The sequence below is a fragment of the Carettochelys insculpta genome, chromosome 18 (genome assembly GCF_033958435.1).
Source record: "Carettochelys insculpta isolate YL-2023 chromosome 18, ASM3395843v1, whole genome shotgun sequence".
Classification (NCBI taxonomy): domain Eukaryota; kingdom Metazoa; phylum Chordata; order Testudines; family Carettochelyidae; genus Carettochelys; species Carettochelys insculpta.
Genome location: NC_134154.1, coordinates 13,789,525 through 13,804,515, shown reverse-complemented (window position 1 = coordinate 13,804,515; position 14,991 = coordinate 13,789,525). Strand labels below are relative to the sequence as shown.

The following is a 14,991-nucleotide window of genomic DNA, read 5'->3' as shown; positions in this document are numbered from 1 at the left end:
GCTTCAGAGAAGGTAGACAGGTCTACTCTGTGGCTACTAGAATAGCTGTGACAGGAAGTCAGTGTGGAGAATGTGGGCAATAACCTTGTCTTCCTAATGTAACTAGATACAGAAGACGTAGGGACATACATCCGCTTGCTTCAGAGCAGTAACTCAGAGGGGATGAGAAGAATCTTCGGGGATGGGCACATGGTGCCAGAATAATTGACCATAGGATTTCTTGATCATTTCTTTACTGCAGCTGGTCCTGTTGGAGACAAACTACTGGCATAGAGGTGCATCGATTCTAGAACCAGATGGGCTCAGCAAGTCTAATCTCCTGTATAATGCAGGCCAGAAAACTTCCCCAAAATAATTCCTAGATCCTAATTTGTAATAAAAACATCCTGTCTTGATTTCAAACTGGCTAGAGGTGGAAAATCCACTCTGACTTGTTAGAAATTGTTCTAATGGTTAATCATCTTCCATGTCAAAATTTCAGTGTGTATTTGTCTACCTCCTTCTGCCAGCCATCTTCCTTCTTTCTGAGGTAGTTTTGCACTTACCAATTACTCCATGCAGTCATTCAGTTTAGTCATACAACACAAAAAGCAAACATTCATGCCACCACATTGTATTCAACTAAAGAAATTCATACATTAATAAGCACACATGGGAGGAGACCCTCAATTCCCACCTTCCCCAACCAAAGCCATTACTGAAGATAACTGATCGCTCAAGCCTTTTCCAAAAGAGTTTTTTAAATAATTTGATATTTATTGTGCAAGTCAAAGTCTAAAAACAACCAAGCATAATGATTATGCTAATATTATAATGCAAATGTTACATCTGAAACTCAGCATGGTGAGAAAGAGTTCATTAAAACAGAGCACTGCAGATTTTTTCCAAATATGTTAGCTCTTCCCTTTAGTTCTCGTAAAATTAATAAAAATAAAAAAAAGTTGAAGCCATAAATTTGTACTTTAAAACTCAGCTCGCTGCAGGCTGGCAGTAATAAGAATCAAAAAATGTCTGCTTGTGTAGTTGTTTTTTTTTTTTTTTAAATAAATTACTATAGGATACTCTCTCTTTCCCCCTCAACCATTACAAAAGCAATGCTGCTATTCCTACACATAAAACATACCAGACAAAATTAAGACCATGTGTTGTGCATCTCAGACAGTAATAGGCAGCAGATGGAAGCTGGAATAGCAGGTGAAATCTTAAATAAATCATGGCCAAACTGGGGTTTAAATATTTCAAGTGGCAGATTTAGATGGCTGTGCATAGAAATATTAAGATCATTCCTTTGATTCCTAGTGGAGTGAATATAGGGTAGATTGCATGAGGGTTTTCGCTATCTTTGGCATCTGTTTCACATATTTGGAGCTCTCTATCAGTATTTAGAACAGTTAAACCAGCTGCTATCAGACAGCTTCATGTGACATGATCCTTTCCGTTAGGAAAATTAAATGCTTTCAGTTGTGGGGTAAGTATGCACACATTTCTTGCTAAAAGGGAAAAATACCAGTGGGAAGCAATTAAAATACTGATTGGATTATTAAAGGCAATCAAATTACCAGACTTCCCTTTGGTTCAGACTTCCATTTCATGCCCTGGATTTGTAATGAGGGTGGCACAGGGCTATGAAGTCTGCCCCACTTAGTTTGCTTACTGTTTTTAAGACTTGCCTGCCAAAGCAAGGAATTCTGTCAGTGTGCCTTGCCAGCAAGAGCTGGATAGTTTAGTATTAAAGCAATAGCAGCTGGCAGTGTCAGGAAGCATGAGATGTTGAAGCCTTTATTGCAAGTGAATAGTGTTTTTTTTGTATACACCCTCCTAGTGCCGTGAAGTGCTCCCTAAATTGTTCAAACCTTTGCAGTTCTACCTGTAGTAAGAAAGCAGCCTAAAACATAAGCCCATGTATCACAGGCCTGGCAGGAGGCGTAGGTGACAATGGTCAAGACTTTGTTAATATAAAGCAAAATTAAGCTGTGAGCAACAGGCAGGGCCCAGCTCACAGAACTTAGCAATAGGAGTGTTTCTGCCATATCAATTGTCACATCTAAGAGGTACTAGGTCAGGAGTGGGCAATAATTTGGGGTGGGGGGGCAATAATTTGGTAAGTGGTCAAGGGCTTCACTTTTCCATGACATTAATGGTGGAGAGGCAGGGTCTGGGATAAGGTGGGGTGCAGAAGGGAAGTTGGGATGCAGGAGGGGGTGTGGGATCTGGGAAGGAGTTTGGTTCAAGGAGAGGACTGTGACCTGGGGCAGGGGTGCAGGGGTTTGGGTTGTGACCCAGAACAGGGTATTAGGGTGCAGGGGTTTGGGTTTTGTTGGGGGATAAAAGGGTAAAAGGACGGGGAAGGGGCTGGGGTACAGAAGGGTTGGGTTATGTGGGTTAGAGATGCAGGAAGTGGGGGAGAGAGGGGCTGGGGTGCCAGAGGCAGAATCTGACTGAGAGGCATGTACCTGGACAACTCCTAGCCAGCAGCCCAGCAGGTTTCCTTCACCAGGGGCCCTGCCTGCCATACCTCCACACGTGCTCAGCACAGCTGCAGGGACCATGTGTACTGCTCTAAACTGAATGCTGCAAACCTGGGAGGTAGGGTACCTCATGCGCAGCCTGTCCTGCAAACAGGTAGTTCCTATTGGCTGGAAAGTGGCCAGTGGGAGATGCAAGATTTTGCTTGGGGTGGGGGGGCAGCATGAGCAGCCTCTCCTCCCTCCTCTCGGCTCACAGCATTCAGAGCCCTGCAGCTGGCTTTTCTGAGCACTGGGCAGAACAGGCAGGGTTCTGGCTGAGGCTCCCAGGGGCTGGATCCCATAGCTTGGTGGGCTGGTTCCAGCCCACAGGCCATATTTTGCCCAACACTGTACTAGGCACAGGCTGTAAACACATCCAAGAGGGATGGTGACAGTGCACCTCCTTAGGAAACAGCTTGATACCAACACAGACAACAGAGACACACTGACACAGGTTCGAGACAGAGTCTAAGATGACAGCAAGATGGATAGCAATGTTCTGATTGAGCCACCATATACAAGATAGTGGATGATAGCTGTGAACCTCAGAGGGTGGCAACCTGATATGTGTAACTTGTTTATACTTGTGTGTAAAAAAGTTCCTTAAAAGGGCTGTCCTTGGCCATATCCTCCGAGTCTACCAGGTGCCATCACTGTGCTCCATTTATAGTAAACCTGGCCTGTTGCCATCACACCACATCTGATTGTGGGATCCTCGAGGATTCTCTCAGCATCTGCTGCGCTGGCTGTCTGCGCAGCGCAGAGGGAAAGCACATACACAGCCAACCAGTTACTATCATGTGACAGAACAAGATACCTGTCAGGACACCACGCCAGTGACTTCTGACCACACTAGCCAAAAGAACAGAAAATTTGACAGGGTCAATATGTGAAATTAGCATTAATTATTTTGATAGCATCAGGCTCAGTGCACTCATACTGTGCTTTCACTGCTCTAAAGTGTTAAAGTCTATTCGAGCCCTTGACTGCTAAGGAAACAGCAGAAATTGATATGAACAAGACTTTGTACTGAAGTGGAGCAGTCATCAATTATTTAAAGCAGTTTACAGGTTTTTTTAAACATATAAACATGCAAATCCAAATTCTACTCTTGGGTAGCTGGAGGCAACTTCAGCTGACATCAGTAGGAATTATGCAAGTGTACCTGAGGGCAGAATTTGGTTCATAAGTTGTAGCAAAGAACAAGTTACACCACAGTTACCCAAGGACTGGTCCACATGTCATACCACATGCCAAACAATCAAATCATTGTTTTCCTGTATTGTACCGGAAAACAATTACACAGTATTAAATAACATCTTAAAGGACTTGCTTTATCACTCTCTTCCACAAGCCACAATTAAAATTCCAAATGGAACTGAGAACAACACTGTGTTGTGTGCATTAGGCTCAAGTGAGCATGAGAAAAGACACCTGTGTTTTGTGCTTTGCTAGGTTACCTTCTCCTGTAACTCCAATTTGCTGATGGAAAATAAATTAAAAAAAAAATTGCCTCTATCCACACTTGCTACTCTCCATAGGCATAGCAGCAGCTTCTCCAGCCAAACCGTAAACAGCTCTGGTCCTTATCATTTCTCTTCTCACAGACCACTTCCTTTAGTTACGCTAGAAGCCTCATTGAACGGATGATTGACAGAGTGCATGAGCAGCTAAGCAATCAAAATTCTGTGGTAACTCAACTGTATTGGTGTCTGCAGTAAGCAAGCTGCACTGGCTCCTGGAAGAGCTATCGGCCTTCATGTGATCTCTGTATAAATTGGGAGACCTTTCCCACAGGGGGAGATCCAGTGAGAAAGTGGGAGGCTTGGCTGAGCAGTCTCCCTGCACAGTCAACGCCACTGGGTCGTTATCAGACATAGCCTTCACTGAAGCACATACAACATTTTGCTCAGACAGAGTGTCTCTACACTGACTCAGGTGCTCTGCTAGCACCAGAGGTTGCTGGTCATCCCCTTCTTCAGAAATAACAAAAGCTGGTTTGGATTTGTCCATTTCTGTTGAGAGCTCCTTGGTTTTCAGACAGTTGCTTAAGTTGCTTTTGCGGCCAGCAGGACCCTGGCTTTGGTTGTCAAAGGGAGGTGTCACTCCCATGTGTCTTAAGGGATCCAAGGGCCTCACCAGTTTGCAGTCAGGAGAGCTGGTTAAAAAACCAAAGTAAGGGTTCCCAAGCCTGGATTTCTTCAAGCTAGAAGAGCTTAGTTTCCCCTGCCTTTGTGCAGCCTGGCTTAGTGGGTATGATGCAGTGCTGGCCGATGAGTCAGAAAAACCAGTGTCTGAGATTCCCTCTATCTCAGTGGCAGAAATTACTTTTCTAGCATTTATACTCTGGTTTCTTATAGATCCAGAAAGACCCTACAAAATAATAATAATATTAATAAACATACTTTGAACACGAGCAATCTAGAAAACCTTTAACATTAAGGAATTAAGAATTAAAATTTCATGGTACACGTGTCATGACCAAGAGGCTATGTGCTTCCTTCCCTTTAAAAGCAAACAAAAAAACAACAACAACACTTTGTGCATAGGAAGATACGGAAGCTTCATATTAACTCCATAACGAGCACTCTGCTTTGACGTGTGCAGCGTCTAGCAGAGACAGCTGTTCATCATGGGCCTATGGAGTCCTTGCAGTACAATACTAATACATCAATTAATGGAAAGCTAAGATATAATCAGAAGAAATTATGCAGAATAATTCAAGATGATTCATTCTGAAGAAATAATTTGTAAATTTAAGGGAAAATAATCTTTCATGCAGCTGCTTAGCCCTAAGCTGCAGCTCAAGTCCCAAATGATGTATATTACAGGAATGTGAATTAACAACTTCCATCTCTTTCATGTGTGCGTGCACACACGCATTCAGGGCCCGGACCTTTTTGGATGACATGCTCCGCACATGCAGAAGCAAAGGAAAGGCAAAAGAGGCGGAGGAAGCATTCACATCAAAAAGCAAGTGGGTGTCTGTGCATCATGAAGCTTCCCATTGGAAGTTGTCTTTAATCTGCTAGGAGCATGATGGTGGAATCCCACACCTTCCCTTCCTATGGATACTTACACTGCTGTCTACCAACTTAGTGAAAGGGCTGTTAGTAGTCCAGCTATACCATTTTTTCTGCAACTGAGGTAACGGTGCCAACAAGTCATGAAATGTGCGGGCACTCCATGTGCGTTGCCTTGGATGATGGTTCTCTGCCTGTGTGTTCCCGTTATCCACAGTACCTACTCCTGGAGCCCCATCATCAGCAGTCAGCCAGTCTGACACAGAAGCTGGACTTGTGATGCTTCTTTTTAGATTTTTGTCCTGAAAAAGAGAGAACTCTTTCAATGCCTTCAGCCAAAGGTCCCAAAAGCCCTTGACATGCTAAGGCCACAGTGGCACTCGAAAACGCTGAGCTACCTGTGAAAGTGACTCTGGTTCTTTAATAGTAACAGAGAGGTAGCCGTGTTAATCTGTATGCTAACAAAACAAACAAGCAGTCATGTAGCACTTGATAGACTAACAAAATAATTTATTAGGTGATAAGCTTTTGTGGAGAAGTGGGTTTGCCCCATGAAAGTTCATCACCTAATAAATTATGTTGTTAGTCTTTCAAGTGCTATGTGACTGCTTGTTTGTCTGGTTGTTTAAATACATATTTTCTTGGGACAAGGTAGACCAGTGGAACAGCTTGTAGAGCACCTACCTCCAGTATGCCAGAACAGAAAGCATTACACCCAGCATGCTGACCATTGCTTTGTCCCCACCCCATTACTTTTATTAGCCAGTTTCAAAATGTCCCCCATTCAGTTAGCAAACCCTTACACGCCAGAGGCCCTCACAGACGCCTGAAGGCTGTTTATGTCTTCCCATGGTGACATTTACCATACAGTCACCTTCTCAAAATCCTCTTTAGAACTTTAAGGACTGATTCTTTCTATCCCAATTAATTTGATTATTTAAATCCCATCGGGTGTTGAGACTAATGTGTTGATTTTTATGCTTGATTGAGTAATTGTGTTGGTTTACTTTCAATTTAATATGAATAATACCAGCTTTGTGTTGGCAGTGTTCTACTAATTTCATTTTTAAGGGGTTTGATAAGATTTATTTAAAAAATACGAAGTTGGATTTCTTTCAGTGAGAAGTGTGGGTTCAGAACCTTTGATGACCCGGTGGATATTAACAGGTCAACCCACAGGCCTGACCAGCTCCCCTCAATCAGTCTTTCATTCTCACAGATCTTTTGATCTAGAACCATGAACCTTGCAGTAAGCCAGTCCTTTGTATCAAAAGGTTGGAGAAACACTCCTCTAGCCAACAGAAGGGGACAGAGCCATGGTGTAAGATCTACTCGGTTTTTCACAGAATTAAATAGGTAAGGTCAATAGAGAAGGGGAAAGATGGTGGTGCCAAGGCAATAAACATGAAGCTAAAAGTGGTCACACAAATAATGCAGTCACATGGTTTCCTTTTTTTTTTTTTAAAAAAAAAAAAAGCTGGCTACATGCCCTATATTTTCCCCTGGAAAACACATACAGGATTCATTAAATCTATTCTTATTGGGTCTCTCCCTCCAAACCTGCAGAGTAATTAGTTCCTCTGCTCTCTCCACTCTTGAATAAATGGCCTTACTGCAGAGAAGTGTGCTTCTCTACCACATTGCCTGGAGGTACCCTGGACTCCCAAGAACAGATTAGCTTCAAGGGAACATGTTTAAATCCAGCCTATCTTTGCCCCCGACCCCACCCCAGCAATACCTGGGCACACACTCAGTGGGAGTCATGGGAGGTGCTAGCCAACTGCTATTTCTCCATAAAAGGATTTAGATAATATTTGTGTAAAGCTCCTTATGGTTCACTTTAGCTAGACAAGCGTTTTGGGTGAGGTGAGTTTGGAATCCTTGTCTATTGTAAAAACCCAAGATCTCACACGTCCATAAACATGAGGCTAATGTCAGAGGTAGAGCCAAGAAAGTAGCTTTATGCCCATGAATAGCAACATGCACAATTTGCCCAGGGTGTCCTACAGATGCTAGCACCTACAAACCGGGCAGAGCAAAAGCCGCCATCTAATCTTGGACTATTCAGAGCAACAGAAAGGTGGATTAGTGAGTACATTTTTCAGGACAGTTTCCTTGTGTGACCAGAGGGATACCAAGCTGAAATAAGCCAGAAACCAAGTATTTTATTTTTCTGTAATACCCATACTTAGGAAAGACTGAACCACATTCATATGTAGAAAGAACTGACGTTTGGAACAATAGACATGTAAGTAAAAAGGGGATTTTAGTCAAACACAATCAGGTTTTTTTTGTTAGTTTTAGGTTTGGTTTGTGAAACTTCACTGAGCTGTTTTATGGGTTATGTGAATCCCACAAAAGCAGTTCTCTGTGCCTTAAACTACCTTTTTTTTTTTCAGTTGATGCCTAACACCTAGCAACTAGATATCCTTACCAAATATATCATCTTTGTTTGGTTAATTAAAATCACCTTGTTAAAACTATGATCTCATAACTGTGTTTTAAAAGGCAGGATGTTCTGTGTGCATATGCCTGAGATAGAAAGGTCAGCTATCAAAAACAACAGAGTTGCTTTCAAGCTGTCTCCTGGGGGAAGGTTAAGAGCTTGGGATTAGTCCCACAGAAAGACACACCAAATGCATCTTTGAGTTTTCAAGGATTTTTTTGCAGTTGGGTGGTGGCAGGATATCACCCAAGGTCATGAAATCTGTGACCTTGGGAAGTTATTTTTATTTTTCTGGGGGAGAAGGTGTTAGCAGAAGCCTTTAGTGGCAATGTACTTTAAAGTTCTTCCAGGCCCCCACTTTCTGCACTCAAAGTGCCAGAGTGGGGATCTCCAAACAGGACATCACCACTAACCTCAGTGGCTTCCTGGAGGCTGAGCTTGGGAGAGAGGGGGCAGACCTGTCCTTGCTCTGGTCCCATACCCACAATGCCTTGCAATGACTGGAGAAGAGGATTGGCTGGTGTTGTGCATGGTGTGAGGAGCCCCCCAGGCTTTGGGGGGTCTAGTACTGCACATAAGGAACTTGGACCAAGCCATCATCACCCCAACCACCAGAATGATACTGGAGTGGACCCTGAAGGAAACTTTAAGTGGAAGCTGGACCAGGAAAAGGTGTTTGAAGTAACCAAGTGGGACACCAGTAACAACTTCCTTCCTGGGGGCAGCTTCACCCAGTCCACTGACTAGAGATTCATCCTCTGGACCCAACTCAAATGTGCTCCCTTCAGTGGAACTGAATGAATGCTGCAGGAAGTGCGGCTACACTAATGAGACTCTGCTCTAAGCCCTGTGTGGTTGCCAGGACCCCAGCCCTCCAGGAGGCCCACTCTTGGTAGAACTGAGAAGTACACACCACGGGCTGACACACTGAAAGCCCAGGGCTATGAATCCAGATCCACGCCCTTATTGGGGGAGCCATGTATGCATGAGACCCTAACAAGCTGGCACTGACAGAGTTGGATCTGTTGATGCTTAGTTCAGGTACTGTTGTCCAACACCATCAGGTGGTTCACAGACATGTACACAGAGCCCATCACAAGACCCAGAGTACCAGGATGTGTGAACGAGACCGCTGATGAGGAACAGTGTGGAATACAACACAATTCCTTCTCTGACATATCTTTTTATGCAGAAATCATCAGACACTGACAGTCCAAGGGACACACTCCACTCAGGTGCTTATCTGTTTTTCTGACTCCAAATCTATATAGTCTATGGGTGGTATACCCAAGAAAGAGAAGTTACTCACCTGTGTAGTAACGATGGTTCTTCAAGATGTGTCCCCGTGGGTGCTCCACAGTAGGTGTCGGGCTCGCCCCGGCGCCGCAGCTCGGAAAATCTTCAGCAGTCTCCGTCGGGTCGTGCATGCGCCGATGTGCGTCGGCTCTTCGCGTGCTTACGGTCACGTGCGTGATCCGGTCCCCGCCAGTTCCTGATCAACCGCTCCGGACGCCCCTGAAAAACACACAAACAGAGCTCCGAAGTGGGGAGGAACGGGTGGGTAGTGGAGCACCCACGGGGACACATCTCGAAGAACCATCGTTACTACACAGGTGAGTAACTTCTCTTTCTTCTTCGAGTGGTCCCCGTGGGTGCTCCACAGTAGGTGACTACCCAGCAGTAACCCCCCCCCCCGAAAAAGGAGGTGGGTACCCGATTTATGCGCAGCTTGCCCGTGAAAGGACTGCTGTCAACAGGTGTGTATCCTCATCAAGCATCCTGTGCATGGCATAGTGCTTGGCGAAGGTGTCATAGGAAGACCACGTCACCGCTCTGCAGATATCTCTCAGCGCGATAACTTTGAAGAAGGCCGTTGACGCCGCCATCGCCCTAGTAGAGTGGGCTCTTGGCGGAACTGGCAGAGGAGTCTTGCAAATCTCATAACACAGTCTTATGCAAGACACAATGTGATTTGAAATCCTCCGTGAAGATAGCGCTTCTCCTTTTGACCTGGATGCAATGGACACCAGGAGTCTGTCCGTTTTCCGGAAAGGTTTAGTTCTATCGATGTAGAAGGCCAGTGCCCTTCTTACGTCAAGTAAGTGCAACCGTGCCTCTTCATCTGAGTTGTGAGGCTTAGGATAGAACGAGGGCAGCACTATTGGTTCGTTGATATGACAGTCTGAAGAGACCTTCGGAACGAAGGCTGGGTGTAATCGTAAGACCACCACTTCCTTTGAGAAGATCGTGCAGGGTGGTGTGGACATTATGGCCACGAGTTCGCTCACTCTGCAAGCTGACGTAATTGCCAGGAGGAAAGTCGTTTTAATAGTAAGTAGTCGAAGGGGGACCGTAGCCAATGGTTCACAGGGCGGTCCCGAGAGGGTGTGTAGAACTAGGTCTAAACTCCATGACGGCGGTATTGGTTTCCAAGGGGGGTACAGATTCACCAACCCCTTTAGGAAACGCGAGACAACAGGATGGGCAACTGTGGTTGATCCATCCTCTTCATGCCGAAACGCTGATATAGCCGCCAGATGCACCTGTATAGAGGATAGCGAAAGTCCGTTTTGTTTGAGATGTAGCAACTAATCCAGAATCGTAGGTATGGTGGCGTCCTGGAGGAACACCAATCGGAAAAACACAACCATTTGTGCTGATAAGTCTTTCTGGTGGAAGTTCTCTGACTACATTCAAGGACTTGTACTCCCTCTGAGCATGTAGTCTCTAAGGCGCTCAGCCATGGATTAGCCATGCTTGTAGCCGAAGTCTCTTCGGGTGCGGGTGCAGTATTGACCCCCGAGCCTGAGTGAGAATGTCCGGTACTGTTGGTAGGGGAAATGGCCGATGTTGAGCCATTCGCAAGAGCAATGGGAACCACTGTTGCCGGTCCCAGGTTGGGACTATGAGTATCATGCGTGCTTTCTCCCTTCTGGCCTTCTCCAAGACCTTGTGTATAAGTGTCGTGGGAGGGAACGCATAAAGTAGAGGGCCCTTCCATGGGATCATGAAGGCGTCCCCCAAAGACTCCTGTCCCATGCCCGCTCTGGAGCAGTATTGGGGACATTTCTTGTTTTCTCGGGTGGCGAACAAGTCGATTTGGGGAAAACCCCATCTGCGGAACACCTGGTGAAGTAGGTCTGAACGGATCTGCCACTCGTGAGTGGGCGCAAAGTGTCTGCTGAGTTGGTCCGCCTTGATGTTGTGGACCCCCGGTAGGTATGAAGTCTTTATGATTATATTGTTGGCGATGCACCAGTTCCAGAGTCAGACTGCCTCCGCACAAAGCGTACAAGACCTGGCTCCTCCCTGTCGGTTTATATAAAACATGGTGGTGGTGGTGTCGGTATTCATGCCGACTATTTTTCCGCGCAGATAATTGTGAAAATGCCTGCACGCATTGAACACTGCCCTGAGCTCTAATATGTTTATGTGCAGTGTCTTCTCTGCGGGGGACCATAATCCTTGAGTGGTTTTGTTGTCCATGTGAGCCCCCCATCCCATATGGGAGGCATCTGTTGTAATGAACACAGTAATTTGCGGTTGGCAGAAGGGCACCCCTGTTAGGAGATTCTTGGGGTTTCCCCACCATGTTAGCGAGCTTCGTGCCTCTGTTGTAAGTGACACCCTCTTGTGGACGGTGTGGACTGAGGGTTTCTATACGGTTGCCAACCAATGCTGCAATCCTCGCATATGCAGCCTGGCGTTTTGCACCACAAACGTGGTGGTTGCCATATGCCCCAACAGTTGTAAGCATGTGAGAACTGGAACAGTGGGGCTGTACGTTAGTAGTTGTACGAGAGATTCGATGGCACGAAAACGAGCCTCGGGTAAATACACCTTGACGTGACTGAGTCTATCCGAGCCCCTATAAACTCTATCTTTTGCATGGGGTCAGTCTTTGACTTTGAGAAATTGATGATGAGGCCCAGTGAGGTAAATGTTTTTGTGGTGATGTGTATCATCCGTAATACCTCCGCCCGGGAAGTTCCCTTTAGTAGGCAATCATCCAGGTACGGGAAAATGAAAACTCCCTGTCTGTGCAGGTATGCTGACACCACCGCTAAGGTCTTGGTGAAGACTCTGGGTGCTGAAGAGAGTCCGAATGGGAGGACTCTGTACTGGAAATGATCTGTGCCCACAAGGAACCGGAGGAAACGCCTGTGGGCTGGATGAATTGCGATATGAAAATACGCATCCTGTAAGTCGAGGGCTGCAAACCAATCGCCATGGTCTAGTGCTGTGATTATTGAAGCCATCGTAGTCATTTTGAAGCGCTGTTTGCGTAGGTACTGGTTCAGTGCGCATAGATCCAAAATGGGTCTCCACCCTCTTGTCTTCTTTTCCATCAGGAAATACCTGGAGTAGAACCCTTTGCCTTGAAATTGTTCCGGTACTCTCTCCACCGCCCCTATGAATAGGAGGTGGTCCACCTCTCGCCTTAATTCCGGTAGGTGAGAGGGGTCTCTGACAAGGGGTGCGGTGGGAGGATTTGGTGGAGGTAAAGACTGGAAGGGGATCGTGTATCCCGTGTTTACAATCTCCAATACCCACTTGTCCGACGTGATGCTTTTCCATTGTGGGTAAAATGGCTTGAGTCGGTGATGGAACATGTACTGAGATTGGCACTGAGGTACGGTCTTGGCTTCGCGGCCCTCGACATACCCATCAAACTTGCTGTCTTGCACTTTGCCCTGCGGAGGCGTTGCCCTGCTGAGGCCGGCGCCTAGGGCCCTTATAATGTGTTTGCTGATGACGTCCCTGATCATACCCCCGTTGAAATTGGGTACATTGCTGTTGGTAACCATAACGGCGTTGCTGAGGATAAAATTTCTTCCTTCTGAACGGTGGGGTATATATCCCCAAAGTCCGAAGTGTCGCTCTGGAATCTTTGCTCGAGTGTAGGACTGAGTCGGTCGATTCAGCAAACAATTTTATTTTGTCGAAGGGGAGGTCTGCAATTTTGATCTGTAACTCCTTTGGAATGCCAGATGTGTGAAGCCATGACTCTCTCCGCATTACTACTGCAGTGGCCACAGCGTGGGCCGCTGTGTCTGCCACATCCAGTGCAATCTGCACGCCCGCTCGAGAAGCCGCGTAGCCCTCTTGCACAATTGCCTTAAGAATTGGCCTTTTATCCTCCGGAAGGAAGTCCATGAGGGCAATAAGCTTGGAATAGTTGTCAAAATTGTGATTTGACAAATTAGCGGCATAGTTGGCCATGCGGAGCAACAGAGTAGAGGAGGAGTAGGCTTTTCTACCCAGAAGATCCAGCTTCTTTATGTCCTTGTCCAATCCCCCAGATTTGTACTGGGACGATTCGGACCTGTGTTGGGACGATTCAACCACTAGCGAGTTTGGCTGTGGATGACTAAATAGAAATTCCATACCTTTCGCAGGGATGAAGTACTTTTTGTCCGCTCTTTTGTTGGTAGGAGGAGCGGATGCTGGAGTCTGCCATATATTAGTGGCTGCCTCCATGATTGCATCGTCCAGAGGAATAGCAATTTTAGAAGAAGATGGAGGCCTGAGGTTTTTAAGGAGTCTGTGGTGTTTCTCCTGCACCTCCGCCACTTGAATATCTTGGGATTGAGCTACTCGTTTGAACAGCTCCTGGAACTGTTTCAGGTCATCTGGGGGAGAAATGTCTCCAGGGACCACGGCCTCGTCTGGCGAGGATGAGGAGGCATCACTATCGTATCTCTCCTCCAATTCCTCTGGATCCTGGCTGTATTGATGTGATTGCCTTTGTGGAATTTCGAGGTGGGGTTCAATGTCTTTAGACCCAGCCTCTGATTGGGGAAACTCGTGGTGTTCCCCCAGGTGGAAGCAGAACACTGTGGCGTTGAGGGGTGGTCGACGGGGATCCATAGTGAGACATCGACCTCCTATGCTGACGCCCCGCATAATGATGGCGGTCGTAGCAACAGGGACAGGGGCCCGGCAATGGAGACCTGGACCATGACCCAAGGATGTAAGGGTGGTGCCTGGAATGTCGAGACCTCCGAGATGATACCGACGTATGAGGAGAGCCTCTGTGAGAAGACTCGTAGGGATCTCTGCTAGATGATGGAGAAAAGCGTGCACACCCCTGGGATGGACTCCGAAGAAAAGGAGGACATCTGTGGCAGGCTGAAGGTGTTGCTGCCCGTCGAATCTCCGGTGGTGATCGTGGTGACAAAGGCAGCGCAATTACCTCAGGAGAGGGGCTGCAGTGCCTGGTCTTCGTTTTAGCCTTTACCCTCTCGGGTGGTCTTGTCGGTGAACTTGGTACCGGAGCAGGTGTCATGCTGATTTCCACTGCTCCTGGTGCCGTTGTTGCCGGTGCCATCGTCCTCGGTGCCGTCGATCCCGGTGCCGTGGTCCTCGGTGCCGTCGATCCCAGTGCCTCTGGGGAAGTCTCGATCGGTGCCGCAGTAGCCGGTGCCGGACTGACTAGTGCCTGCACGGCTCTCGGTGCCGTCTCCCCGGTAGCTGCAGGGCCTTGAGTGGTTGCATGTGCCGCGGCTTTACCAGTGGAGGAAGCCAGCATGCGTGGGCCCTTTGTTACACTCATCCCGCTCCCAACAGTAAGGGGCAGGGATCGAGTAGGCGAGGCTCTTCTTTTCTTCTGTGCAGAGGTGGTCAAAGAGGCAGCCTTCCTCTTGTGCGGTCCTGAAGAGCCCTCTGCATGCGTTGCCTCCGATGAGGCAGGCTGAAGTGCTTTGTCAACTAACAGCATCTTCAGCCTCATTTCTCTATCTTTTCTAGCTCTATTAGTCAACTTGGAACAATGGGAGCACTTCTGGGGAACGTGCGTCTCCCCAAGGCACCGTATGCATCTGCTATGGCCATCCGAAGCACGCATGGCCTCCCGGCAAGATTCACACTTCTTAAAGCCGGGGGATGGCATTGTTAAAACTTAACTCTGAGTCCTTAGGTGCTAATAGCACACTTAACAGTCTGTTAGGTGATGTTAATAACCGTTGGCCTTTGAAGGCCGACAAACAAAAGCAGCGGGCCCGCCCGGAGGCGG

At 46.9% G+C, this 14,991-nt stretch overlaps 1 protein-coding gene across 1 annotated transcript in view; it reads left to right on the top strand.

Moving 5' to 3' along the window:
• CHFR (checkpoint with forkhead and ring finger domains) overlaps window positions 1–14,991 on the top strand; it is a 61,727-nt gene that overhangs the window by 46,244 nt on the left and 492 nt on the right. The window lies entirely within an intron of this gene.